General features: G+C 42.0%; 1 protein-coding gene across 2 annotated transcripts in view; it reads left to right on the forward strand.

Annotated features, from left to right (window-relative positions):
• The first annotated feature begins 4,656 nt into the window (after positions 1 to 4,656).
• The window catches only part of ZFAND6 (zinc finger AN1-type containing 6), a 54,908-nt gene continuing 45,974 nt past the window's right edge, over positions 4,657 to 13,590 (forward strand). The window contains exon 1 of one of the 2 annotated variants that reach the window (XM_061394568.1): positions 4,657 to 4,819. The gene's annotated coding sequence lies outside the window, so the exon portion shown is untranslated. The remainder of the gene's footprint in view (positions 4,820 to 13,590) is intronic. The other variant, XM_061394569.1, reaches the window with a different exon arrangement.

Here is a 13,590-nt window from a genome sequence, read left to right on the forward strand (position 1 = left end):
CAGTCTTATGGACTCTGTGGGAGAGGGAGAGGGTGGGAAGATTAGGGAGAATGACATTGAAACATGTAAAATATCATGTAAGAAACGAGTTGCCAGTCCAGGTTCGATACACGATACTGGATGCTTGGGGCTAGTGCACTGGGACGACCCAGAGGGATGGTATGGGGAGGGAGGAGGGAGGAGGGTTCAGGATGGGGAACACATGTATACCTGTGGCGGATTCATTTTGATATTTGGCAAAACTAATACAATTATGTAAAGTTTAAAAATAAAATTAAAAAAAAATAAATAAAATTAAATTTAAAAAAAAGAAAAAAAAAAGTGAAAAACTGCAAGTGTTAGTCACTCAGTCATGTCAGACTCTTTATGACCCCATGGACTGTAGCCTACCAGGCTTCTCTGTTCATGGGATTTCCCAGGCAAGAATACTGGAGTGGCTAGCCATTCCCTTCTCCAGGGGATCTTCCCAACCCAAGTCTCTTGCATTGCAGGCAGATTCTTTACTGTTTGAATGGCCAGAGAAGCCCCAGTCCTCTACATAAACACAAGTTTCATTCCAAGAGTGAGTTGGTTAAGTCCAATTTGTTTGAAAGTCCAACAAAGTTAGCCTAGGTACCCAACTAACACAACTGGCTATATAATACTGTACTGTCGTAGGTTTATAGTATTTTTCACACAAATAATACAACAAACAAACACAAAAAATAAAGAAAACATTTTGAATCTTACAGTACAATACCTTGGAAAGTTCAGTATAACAGCTGGCACGTGGGGTTGGCATCACATTCACATCTTTGAAAGTTTTCAACTTAAAGGTTCACATGTAGACTTACTGTGTTGCGTTAACGGCCCCCCCACCAAATCCCCAATAAGAAAATTTTATCACCACTCCCATCAGGTTTCTACCCTCCACCCAAGTGATACTCTCCAAGGTGAATTCCATGTTGCTAAATGCAACAGTCAGTTCTCAGTCCTCTTCATACTTGAATGATCAGCAGCTTTTGACACTCCCTGTGTGACAATGTTTCATTTGGCTTCCAGGACACCAAACTCTGTTTTCCTTCATCCTCTGATTCCTCCTTCTTGGTCTCCCCCGTGAATTCCCACACTTCTCCGTGAACTCTGAGTTGTCAGAACCCCCAGGGCTCAGTCCTTGGTCTTCTGAGTACTCACTTCCTGATCCATCTCAAGGCTTTAAGTGCCATTTATGATGATGACTCCCTAACTTGTATCCCTCCAACACCCATGCCACAAACTCCAGGGTTATACATCCAACTGCCTGCCTGATGTCTATACTAGGATGTGCAGATAGAATCTCCAGTGCAGTGTGTGCAAGAAGAATCTCCTGATCTTCCCTCTGTCAGTTACACAAGCCCTAAACCTGGATATTACCTTTACCTCTTCTCTCTCCCACCCTCCATCCCATCTATGAGGAAATTGTTGGTTCTACCTTCAGATTATACCAGAATCTGACCACTTCTCACTGCTTCCACTGTCACCTGGTCCAAGTAACCATTATCTCTCACATGGATGCTAATGTGCGTGCATGCGTGCTTGGTTGCTTCATTCGTGTCTGACTCTGCGATCCCATGGACTGCAACCTGCCAGGCTCCTCTGTCCATGGGCTTCTCCATACAAGAATACTGGAGTCGGTTGCCATGCCCTTCTCCAGGGGATATTCCTGATCTAGGGACCAAATGTGCGTCTCCTGTGTTTCTTGCATTGCAGGCGGATTCTTTACCACTGAACCACGGGGGAAGCCGTAGATGCCAACACTCTGTCCTAAAAGATCCTGTTTTTACACTTTTTGCCATGTTGGTCTACTCTCAACACGACAGGCAGAATGATCCTTTAAAATCTAAGTCAGATCATGTGACCTTTCTGTTCAAAACTTGCATTGGCTGCACTTCCACCTTTCACTCATAGTCAAAGCCCATGGCCCCCAAGGTCCTACATGAGCAAGTCCTCCCAACCTCTCTAACTTCCTTTCTTACTCTCCGCAGCTCACCTGGTTTCAGGGTCACTTTCCTTGCCATTCCTGCCTAGGGACCCATGTTCTAGCAGTTCTGTCACGGGGAAAACTGACTGAAACTGCCCACCCTATCCAGGCACCACAGTAACCATGTGCATGAGTTATTTCATGACAGGAGGTCCTGGTAAGAAACACAGAACAAGCTACCAACAAACTAGAAGAATTCGGGAAAGGTCAAAAGGAGATGCCACATGTCCTGCCAACCTCCCAGAGTCCTCCGCTGGAATCCATCTTGGCTGAGTGATGCACCAGCCACCGGAAGGACCCTGAGTCACCAAATACGGGCCAAGCAAGATGACTGACCAGAGACAACTCGGACTCTAACTCCATCACCATAAAACCCGAGACTGTGAGCCACATAGCAGAGCTGGTCTCCTCGGTTCCCTTACCCTGCTGCTTTCTACCTGGGCACCCCTTCCCAATAGTCTCTTGCTTTGTCAGCCTGAGGGTCTCCTCCGACAATTCATTTCCGAGTGTTAAAGAACCCACTCTTGGGCCCTGGAAGGGGGTCCCCATTCCTGCAACAGTTCTCTCAGTCTGGAATGTTCTTCTCCCAGGTTTTCACGACTATACCTTCATCTCTTACAATTCTGTTCAAACCTCACTTTCTCAGTGAAGCCCACCTTGACAACCCTGTTGAACATGGTGACCCACCCTCCTCCATCCACCACCCTGCTCTACTTTTTCTTCAAGCTATACTACTTACCATCTTCTTACTCACAGCACAAAGACCTAATTGTGTTTTATATTTCCCCCATGAGAATGAAGAATCTATAAAGAGAGTGATCTTTGTTTGCTGAGGTTTCCCAAACTCATTAAAAAACTGAGACCCAAGGAGATTATGAGTATTGATCAAGGTCACTGAGTGACCCATCTGATTAGGAACCTGAATCCTGACCAAAATCCTAAGTTCCTTCCTGTAGTTCTTCTACCTGGAGACAAGAGGGCAGTGAATAGCTGAAAGTACCCCAGGTGGCCCAGGCTGCAATTATTCCTAGTATCGGAAGAATCCACCAAATTGTTCTAATTCACCATTTGATGCTTTCCTATTTCCCACTAAGTCAACGACTCAACGTGGTTTCGAAGATCTGTCAAATAACTGACCCCAAAAGGGTCTTGTCTCCATTATAACCTGATCTCCAGGTCTGCATTATCAGGGATGATGACCTTGGGCAAAATCCTCTTGTGCTGGGTGAGTCCATTGTTTGTATGTATGTTTTTACAATTAAATTTGAATGCCTTTTAAATCAACATTCCTGGGCAAGTCCCCCTTCTAATGCTCACACTAGGTTTAACTTTACAGGATGTTCCTTACCTTGCCCCTAAAGCATCTGTTTGTCACCTCACAACCTTTCACATTCGGTCCTTCCAATCCCACACTGCATTTTCCAGCCTCTTAAGGAGAGCAAGAACATGTTTCTCCAGGTTGCCAGCAGGCTGAGCCTTACACACTCTCAGTGCCAAAAACCAATGCCACCTCCTCCTTGAAAACTTTCTGGCCCCTATCTCTCCTCTATAATTAACCTCTTCTTATCCCAAAGGCCTATTGCAAAATACCTTAGTCAGTCACATCAATCTCTCTCTCCACACAAGTGAGATCCAACTAGGGTGAGGATAGTGAGATTTTTGAAACGGAAAATTTTAAGGGGCACCAAAAAAGTTCAATAATCAAATAATATTTTTTACTCCATTTTTTTAACATGAAAATTTCTTCCAAAATATTCCTAAGCAAAACATCAAATATAAAACCAAAAAGGACCCGCAGGACCCGGTCCACCTTCTACCTGCCAGCCCCATCTGAACCCCTCTAATCACGGCAAGACTGAATGACCTCGAACTATGAGCTTATATTTCTTGTGCTGCATCGGAGACCAAGGGTGAGAAGCTGCGGGGGAGCCATTCTGCTCAGCACCCCACGCCCCCAGCGCAGTAGCTGGGAAGTCCACTCAGCTGGGAAGTGGACGTGCACTTCTGCAAAAAGTTTTGCACAGGGGTCCAGGTGCCTGTGGGGGCGTGTGCATCCATGTATGTGTGTGTGTTGGGGCGGGGAGGACACACCTGTGCATGCTCGCTTCTACTAGTTTTCCTTATCTTTCCAAGCAGTGGCTCAGGACCGGGCAGAGTAGTGCCCCAGGCCTTGGATTCTGCGCTTGCAAAAATGGGGGGTGGGGGCACAATGTTGCACGTGGGGGAAAGCTCAGAATTCCTTCTTGCACAACTGGCAGGTGAAGCGCAACTCTTTCTGGCTACTCGATCCGGCACAGGAACATGCAGCCGCCTTCGAGGTAGCAGAGGGACCTGAACCTACCGCCCCAGACTCGATGACTCTCCTCTAGACCCCAGGAAACGCCCTCCTGTTGTCGGCCCCGCTACCACCCGGAGGAAGCCCCAGCGGAGGAAGGACAGTGGAGGCGGAGAGGCCGGAGGAGCGTCTCCCCTCGCTTCGCCCCGCCTCTGCGTACGCTCCAGCCAATCGCAGCTTGCTCCGAGCCCTGGCCCCGCCCCTCTTCGCCGGCTGCGGCCTGCGGCTCCGCCCCGGCCGGTAATAATTAGGCTGCGGGCGGGGGTTGCCGCGTCAGCGCCGGGCGCCAGCCAATCGCGGAGCTCTGCCCCGTAGTCGCGTCACAGGCCGAACAACCAAACAGAAAAGTTTAATAAACAGCGGACGGAGGGGCCGGCGGCGGCGGGGCCGGAGCTACCAGGGGTTTGGCGGCCTCACCTGTCCCCATTCACCGGCGGCGACCGGCGGCGGCAGGCAGCGCGTCAGGCGGAGGGAGCCGCCGCCAGGTGAGGAGTGGGGCCCGTGGGGCCCCGGCGACCGGCGCTTCCCTTCCCCCTCCCGCTCCCTTCCCCCACCGGCTCGGGCGACGCCAGGCCCGCCCCCGGCCCCTCCCGGCCCAGGGGAGCAGGAAGCGGAGGGCAGCCGGCGGGCGCAGCAGGTGGTGGGTGGCCGCAGGCCCGGGCCGGGCTTTTGCTGAGGGGTGAGGGGCTTCCTGGCCCCGGGGGCAGGGGCCGAGGTGCAGCGGACTCCCCCGGACGCGCGGCGGGCCCTCGAGGTCCTGGGCTTCCCGCTGGGGGCGGGGGCGGCGCGCCGAGGTGAGACCCCCCCTCCCCATTGCCCCCAGGCCTCGGGGGTGTGGGGAGCCGCCGCTGTCCTCCGATTCCGAGCAGTTGGCGGGCGGGGGCTGGAGGGACCCCGGGCGCCCTCTGGCGCGTCCCTGTCACCGGCCCGGGTCAAGTTCCTCGCCTCACGCCTCCCAGCCCGGGCCCTTCTTGGAAGGATTTTTCACCTGCCGTGTTTCCAGCCACCGGCCAGGGGGAAAGTCTAGCAAGTCAGACAAGGAAAGGGGGTCGGGGGGGGGTGGTCCTCTCTTTCCTCTGCTTTTGTTGGGTGGACTCAGAATTTCTCGATTTTCCTCTGGAGTAGTGTTTTCACGTTGCCGTCTAACTACGTAAACAAAGAAGAATAATGCGTCTGAGATGATTTTAACTTTTATGTAGAAAGTTTTGCCAAATCAACCACCCGATTAAGACGCTGCGATGATTTATCTTCACACTCAGATTAGTTCAGCAGTGTGAAGAAGTTACACACAGTTGTTTGGTGGTTAAAAAACTGGTTCGTTATTAATGATTTAATGCTCCGAGCAAGAGGTTTAAAGTCGTCTTGTCAAATCAAATTCGGAATTTGTTTTAATGTAAAATCCCATAGACTTTTAAGGTTAGTTACGTAATATTTATGTTACCAATTTTAGGACATTTTGCCGAGTTACCCTTAGTCCAGGGCTTCAAGGGAAAATGTTTTCTTTCTGCAGAATATGCACATTTATATTTCCCAAACAGATTATCTTTTAAACTTTTTTTTCTTTTACGTTTTAAAATGTATTTAAGGGAAATAGGGATTGCAGAAGTGTACAGGAGGAGAATTTCGGGGTTGTTGGCTTATTATCTCAATTGTGATGATTTAATTTCCTGTGTCAAAACAGATCACATTTTACACTTAAGTATATGCAGTTTATTGTATGTTAATTACAGCTTTTTAAGCAAAGTATTCAAAGTGTATTTAATACCACAAAGGTATGAACACACACAACACAGTATTAAAGTATGCTGTACACAATAGAGTATAAAGAGATAAAAATGTAATAAAAAGCCATGATTTCCATCTCCAAACCAAAAGTTGGAATATTACCAAAAGTTGCGTATGTTTATGAGTTTCTTATCTGTCTTACACCTCTGCCTGTCCTTTCCGAGGTCATCATTTCAGTCTAGTGTATTTTGTTTACCATCCCCTTGCGTTTCACAACATAACGTCTGTGTGCTCAGACTGTGTGTTTAGTTTGTTTTTCTTTTGAGCTTTTTTATAAAAAGAATATGTGGCTGTAGTTCACTCGTTTCATTGCTCTGTTAATATAAAGATTAATACTGTGTTAATCTTCCACGACTCATGGGCCTTTAGCCTATGTCTTTGATTCTGTTTTGCTGTCACCAGCTGTGTCCCATGAACATTTCTTGTTTCCTGGCTCCTGGTACACAAGTGCAAGAGTTGCTTTAGAGTGAATGCAGATTTCATTGGGACATTTTAGGTACTCAGGAGTAAAACAGATTGAAATACTGGAAATAAATGAAAAATTTTAGGATTCTCTTTTATCTTTTGATGGCAAATTCATATCCATAGTAATTGGTTCATAGTTTTTGAACATCTGCATGAGAAACCAGGATTCCTGTCAATCCGAATGAATCTTGTCCTTGGAAATCCCATGCTAAGAAGTCTGGCACTATTTACTGTCAAACTTTTCACTGCAAAAATGTAAATATAGTAGAAAAAAACACTTGATTGGGTATAAAATAAATCACTTTTCTGGGGTTCCCTTTCCCACTTTTTAATCTCTGGCAAGTTTCTTAAAACTTCTCTTGTGCCAGTACACATGTGTAAAAGAAACCTGTTCTGAGTTTATCCTATCAGTTACGCAGACTTTAGTTAAGTGAAGCACCTATCAAATGACAGAGCTTTTAAGGAAAATGATTAGGGCCAAGGTATTATTCTCTGAAATTACATTGATTGTGTCCTTTGGAACACTTTTGAGAAAGGTGTGTGGTGAGTATTGATCAGGATATGTTAGCAACACACAATTAAGTACTTTTTATGCCACCCTGCCCCCCACCCCCACTCCCACCCCCCCACCCCCGCCTCAGATTTGGGATTTATTGTGTGAACAGCAATGCAAAGATAAATTATGAAGCAGAATTAACTTCCTGAAAATGGTGTGTATATAAGTAATAAGAGTTTATGTATATCTTTGAATAAACTTTTTTATAGACATGAGAAGTGGTGTTTTTTGTTTTTTAAGAACAGTGCACGCAACCTGCAGACAAGTTGTCAGGAGGCTTTGTTTTGATAGGACTATTTTATCTTGCTTTAAAAAAACAAAAACAAACCTCAGTTTTGTATTTCATTACGAGGGCAGCTTTTTTTCCCCCTAAACCATCAGAAAAGTTAACAAAGAATGAGTAATTATTAATATTTTGGCAGGTATCCCACCAGTCTCTCTGTTTTTGCTTTTCTTATCCTAAACAATTAAACGTTGAATTCTAAGCAGTACTAGGCTGCTTCTGTGTTCAAAACTTAAACCAAATATGATCCATCTCAACACCTTTGTTGTACATGGTATGGTGGTGGTAGTCACCTCACTGGTATCTTTGCTTCAAGGTTCTCTCCCTTTCCTGTGCAGAACAATCGTTTCAATGTGTAAATTAGATTATCTTATTCTCAGACTCAAAACAAATCCAGATTTTTTAATACTCTTGACCAACAGTGTCCAATGAAAATACAATAGGAGCTACAAATGGGAACCACATAAGTAGTTAAACATTTTCTAATAGCCACATTTACAAAGAGAAACAGGTGAAATATTTTTTAACCCAAAATACTGTGATTCAGCAAGTAGTCAGTGTAAGAAATTACTAATGGGATATATTTTACTTATCTTTTTTCAGACCGTCTTCACCATTGGTTGTGTGTTTTCCGTTTAAGGTACCTCTTGGGCAGGCCTTGTTTGTGGCTGATCTAGACTGTTGGGCCTATCAGCCTCACAGGCTTATCTTATGCTGCTCATCCTGACTCCTGTACCCCCAGCAGTGCCGTATGCCAAGCTTAGTTTTCTTAAAATTGTTTTCTGCCTGAACACCCAGTCGTGTTTTGCTCAAATGTCACTCCTTATGAGACGCCATCTCAGATCACTTTCCCTGTCAGCTGGCTGTGTTACCTTCTTTGTGTCCTTTGAGAACCTAGCATCTGAAGTGATTTATCTGGTTATTGTCTGTATCCCCTGCTTGAAGTAAACTGCTTATGGGCAAGGATTTCCTCAGCTTTACTGTTCAGTTCAGTCGCTCAGTCGTGCCTGACTCTTTGCGACCCCATGGACTGCAGCACACCAGGCCTCCCTGTCCATCACCAACTCCCGAAGTTTACTCAAACTCATGTCCATTGAGTCGGTGATGCCATCCAACCATCTCATCCTCTGCGTCCCCTTCTCCTCCTGCTTTTTTTTTTAATCTTTCCCAGCATCAGAGTCTTTTCAAATGAATCAGTTCTTCACATCAGGTGGCCAAAGTATTGGAGTTTCAGCTTCAACATCAGTTCTTCCAATGAATATTCAGGACTGATTTCCTTTAGGATGGACTGGTTGGATCTCCTTGCAGTCCAAGGGACTCTCAAGAGTCTTCTTCAGCACCACACAGTTCAAAAGCATCAATTCTTTGGCGCTCAGCTTTCTTTATAGTCCCAACTCTCACATCCATACGTGACTACTGGGAAAAACAGCTTTACTGTTAGGTCCCTATATATTGAAAATAAGATTTTTAAAAGGTACATGGCGTTTCATTTTATGAAAGTACTGTTAATTTAACTAGTCACTTATTGTTTATAACTTGCTTCTTTATCCTTTTTTTCACTATTACAATGTGTGAAGAACATCTTAAGAGCTACATCTTACTATGTATTTCTTATTTCTTTAGGGTTCAGCCGTCTTAAAATTGCTTAAAGTATATGAACATTTTTTTTTACTAATGAATACTGACAAATTTTATCTTAAAAGTTTGACTAACATTGCAGTATAAGTTGACCAAACCTGTATGAAGTTCGATGAAAAATATGAGAGAGTACACATTTCCTCTCTATCTTTACCAGAAATGATATTTTTTCTTTCTTTTCATAAGATTTATAATTTATTTCTTAGTGAGTTATGATAATGAATAGAGGTATAGGTTCTGGACATCTTCTGGTTTGTCTTTGGCTCATTGGAGTGGTGTTTATATTTAGGATAGCCACCCTTTGACTCATCCTACTAACATTTTCCCTTGCTCTTCATTAGCCTTTTGTTTATTTACTTTTTTAATAATTAAAAGTTTTTGTCTTTTAAGAAGTTTAGGTTAATAACATTGTTTTTACAGCTTCTACTTTCATAGTTAATAAACTATCCTACCCAGATAACTGTTTTCTTCTAGTTCTTTGTGGTTTCATTTTTCACATCTCTCTCTTCTGTTCATCCAAGATTTATTTTGACATAATATGTGAAGTGAAAAAATTGTCCTTAGTTTTCCTTAGTAGTTAATCCGTTATTTTAGGCCCATAAAAGAAAACTTTTTCTTTTGCCTTCAAATAAAGCTGCCTTTGTCATATACTAAATACATTTATGTTTGGTTCTTTTTAGCTTTTATTCAGTACCAGTCAGTGCACATTGTTTTAGTAACTGGGAGTAATAATGTGTTTTCCTTTTGTTATTGTTAAGTTTTACCATCCTCTTCCCCCAACTCCCCCTACAATTTTTAGTTGTTGCTTTGTTAGTCCTCGAGTTTTTAGTTGATTCCTTAGGGTCTTCAGGTTGTTTTTGGTCTTGAATTTTTTAATTTAGAAAATACTGTTATTTCTACTTAATGTTTTATGTTGTATAATGAAAAAAATTTAATGCCATTAAGTTTTCCTTTGAGCCTAGTTTAGGTATTTTTTCCTTTACATTTAACCTGTAATATCTTTATTAAAATCCCTGCTGTTGCAGTTTTCTTTTTTTTTGTTGTTGGCAATTTTCATTCAGCTGTTCCTCTATGCTACTTGGGCATTGTGCTAAGTGTTGAGGAGACAGAGATGAATGATACAGGATCTTTGCTGTCATGGAGTTTACTGTCCGTTGGAAGAGCTAGGCTGTTAACAGACCACTGCGTAGAGTTTTCAGATGACAACTGCTGGGAAGGAGAGAAGTAGGGTGTGCTGATAGAGATTGGAAGGTGCTAGTTGGGATGTTCTGAGAATGTAACGTTTAAAGTTAGTGATGGTGTGTGTGTTTTGGAAGTTTTCTTAACTTCCCCAGTCTGTCACAGCATTAAAAAAAAAAAAAAAAGTGACACACTGAATTAGTTCTGTAAACATGTTTTGTAAAAATTGTCTTGCAAACAGGTTCAAGTCCCTGTCCCACCCCCTCCACACCATATCCTCCAGTTGGATTACTGCCTCAAACCATGTATGGAATAGAAATTTTGGAACTGTGATTCTGACTTCTAAGATCTGAAAAATACTGGGGCAAGTTTCCCGAGTAAACGGGACAAAAAGAACCTGGCTCAATTTAGGAGGTGACCGGAGATTGGAATGGCTGGAGTTTACTGAGTGAAGAGAGTGGGGCAGACTTTATTGCAAGACTTATTTCCAAGTGCTAAGGCTGCTTCCGCTTCACCACCTTCCTATCCTATTTATAGTCTGTGATCCAAATTGGTCACTTACAAATAAGCTGGATTATTTTGCTCCTTGGTACTTTACTTCATTATTTCTACTGTATTTTCACTTTCCTCCCACTCAGGATCTTTGCATAGGCTGTCCGCATTTGCTAAATTGTGATTTCCTTTGATAAATTAACCCTTAATGCTGGCAAAACAGGTTAAGTTCTCTGTTGGTTATATTTATTAATTTCCCATTTCCCATTGGACATTTCTTTTGTAAATACTTGTAACAACTGCAGTTCATTAAATGCATGTGATTTGTTTTAGCAGTCTTTTTCTCCTAGAGCTGTACTTTTCAATCTTGTAGTTACTAGCCACTTGTGGCTATTTAAATTAAAATTAAATAATGTAAAAAATTCATATCCTCAGTTTTACTAGTCACATTTCAGGTGCTCAGTATCCATATGCAACTAGTGGCTATTACAGTGGACAGCAGAGATAAAGAGTCTTGTGCAGTAATGAAAATTTATATTAATTTCTGAATAATTATGTGGCTAAAAGCTACAGTATTTAAGTAGCCATATCTGGCTATTGAAATATGGCAAGTCTGAATTGAGATGTGCAGTAAGTATGAAATATAAGCTTGATTTCTAGCACAAAAAAGGGAAAAGAGCTCAATTTTTAAGATATTGATTATATATTGAAGTAATGCTACTTTACATATTTCCTGTTACAGAAAATATTTATGACAGTTAATTTAACTTTATTGTAGTGTTTTAATGTGGCTACCAGAAAGTTGAAGATTGCATGGGACTCACATTATTTTCTAGGTGGTCAGCACTGGTCTGACTCTAGATCGTAAGTTTCTACAATGGAGGGACAGTTCACTATGGCGTTCACAGCAGCCAGTGGTGCCCAGCATATACATAGTAGGTGTTCAAAATGTTTGATGAATGAATAAGCTTTTCAGTAGGTAGAAAACATTACCTATTCAACTTTTGCTTTTTAAAATTGTTGGTTTTCTTCTGGACTGTAATTTAAAATTTTTTTCCTATGACTGTTGAGAAAAGAAGCTTTTCTTTTGATAGCTAAATAAAGAACTGTCCTTATTAAATAATTGCTGTGTATCATTCATCTTTTGGTTATGTTTTTCTGGCTTTAGGCTGCTAACCAGAGAGGGAATTTAAAGTCTGCCAACCTGTTTTCTGTCATTTTTCTTTGTGTAGCAGTTAACTTAGATGATCGATTGTGTGTTGTTTGGCACATGAAAATTCATGACTATTAAATCTAAATAATTGAGGACTATGAATGCTTTTCTTTTACTTATACTTTCGTCTCCATATTATGATCCCTGTTCCTTTTTAATTTACATTTATTGGTGACCTTGTCTGTTTCTTTAGACTTAGAACAATTTACTGTCTTACAGAAAGATATCTCTTTTTCAGCTTGGTTTATGCTTTTTTACCTGTTTACTTCCTAAATGTTTCCTTTGTGTTTTGTACTCTCCTGAATGGACCCTCACTGCCCCCCTCCTTCTCCCCCATACTCACTTTGTATTTTTTTCTCTTAATGAGAAGATAGTCATCAGGAGTTGCAAACTCAAATACATAACCTCACTTCTGTAGACACTGTGTATTTGTCAGGGAAATATTTCTTAAATATTTTTTTCCTCCATCAGTTGATGGTTTTCAGACTTTATCCTTAGTGATCCTAGTCATGTTTTGCTATTGTCACCAACTATTTCACCAGCTGTTGCCTTAACTACCTGTAGCACTCAGGGATATTACTGCCAAGGAATAATTTCTGTTGTAGGAAGAATATTTTGAGCCATTCTCAGTCCCTGAAAATTCCGTGGAAGTTTTCCCCCTGCTCTGAACGTACCAAAGGTTATTCCTAAAAGTCTAGGTATTGCCTTTTTATATAGGGTCTTTTTAATAGTAAGTGAAATGAGACCAAGTTGTTTAGTGGCTTGGTCTCTTCTAAACTGTTTTCAGTTGATAGATTTGTGAAAACCTCTGAACTCTCACAAAGAGTACACCCTTTGAATACTTGATGTTGGAAAAGTGATGTCACAAGCAATCAGGGAGCCTTGAGGAAGCCTTGACCCTTTTGCTGCCTCCCTGTTCCCAGGAAGCAGAGTTACTTTCAGATAACCTCAGTTGTGGTATCGCTCTCTTTTTAGTTATTTTTTCTGTTGTTTTCTTCTATTGCGGATTTAGAAGAGGAATAAAATACTCTTACTTTTAATCTGTAAGCCACCTAAAATGATATTTATCAACTTGCAGTTCTTTTAAATAGGTCCTGGAGGTCTTTGAACCATCTGGAATAGTTCAGTCTATATTTCCATCTATATTTTCTTTTGGTTATAAATGGAGGGGATTTTGGTGTTAGATTAGTGTATGTTCTACGTCTTTGTTGTACACAAATAGTTAAACTTTGATGTGAAAAATTGATGTTAGAACAAAGGTTTCATTTGGTTCCCATAGCTGAATACTAATTTTATGTTTGCCAAATTTTAAAAGTAAATGTTTGCTGTCTCTTTTTCTATAACCCTATAAAATTTTGGCCATCTAAAACTTGTTTTATGATGTAACTCAAGTTTGATGCTGTAACTCAAATTGTGTATTTTTTCTATTGTCTGCTCCTGTACCTCTTCTACTCCAAGGGTCTTTTTACATGTGTCCACACAGTGGGAAGAAAACCTGAACTTGACTTGTGAAGTACTGGGCATTCAAAGCTGTGAATCCTTGCAAAGGATCTTGGGACTGGACCTCTGTGAATTGGCTCTTTCAATTTGTCCACTTAAAAGGCATAATAGATTATGCAGCTGTTTGGGCTTCTGTGGGGTATTA

This window comes from Bos javanicus, chromosome 21 (assembly GCF_032452875.1).
Source record: "Bos javanicus breed banteng chromosome 21, ARS-OSU_banteng_1.0, whole genome shotgun sequence".
NCBI classification, from domain to species: domain Eukaryota; kingdom Metazoa; phylum Chordata; class Mammalia; order Artiodactyla; family Bovidae; genus Bos; species Bos javanicus.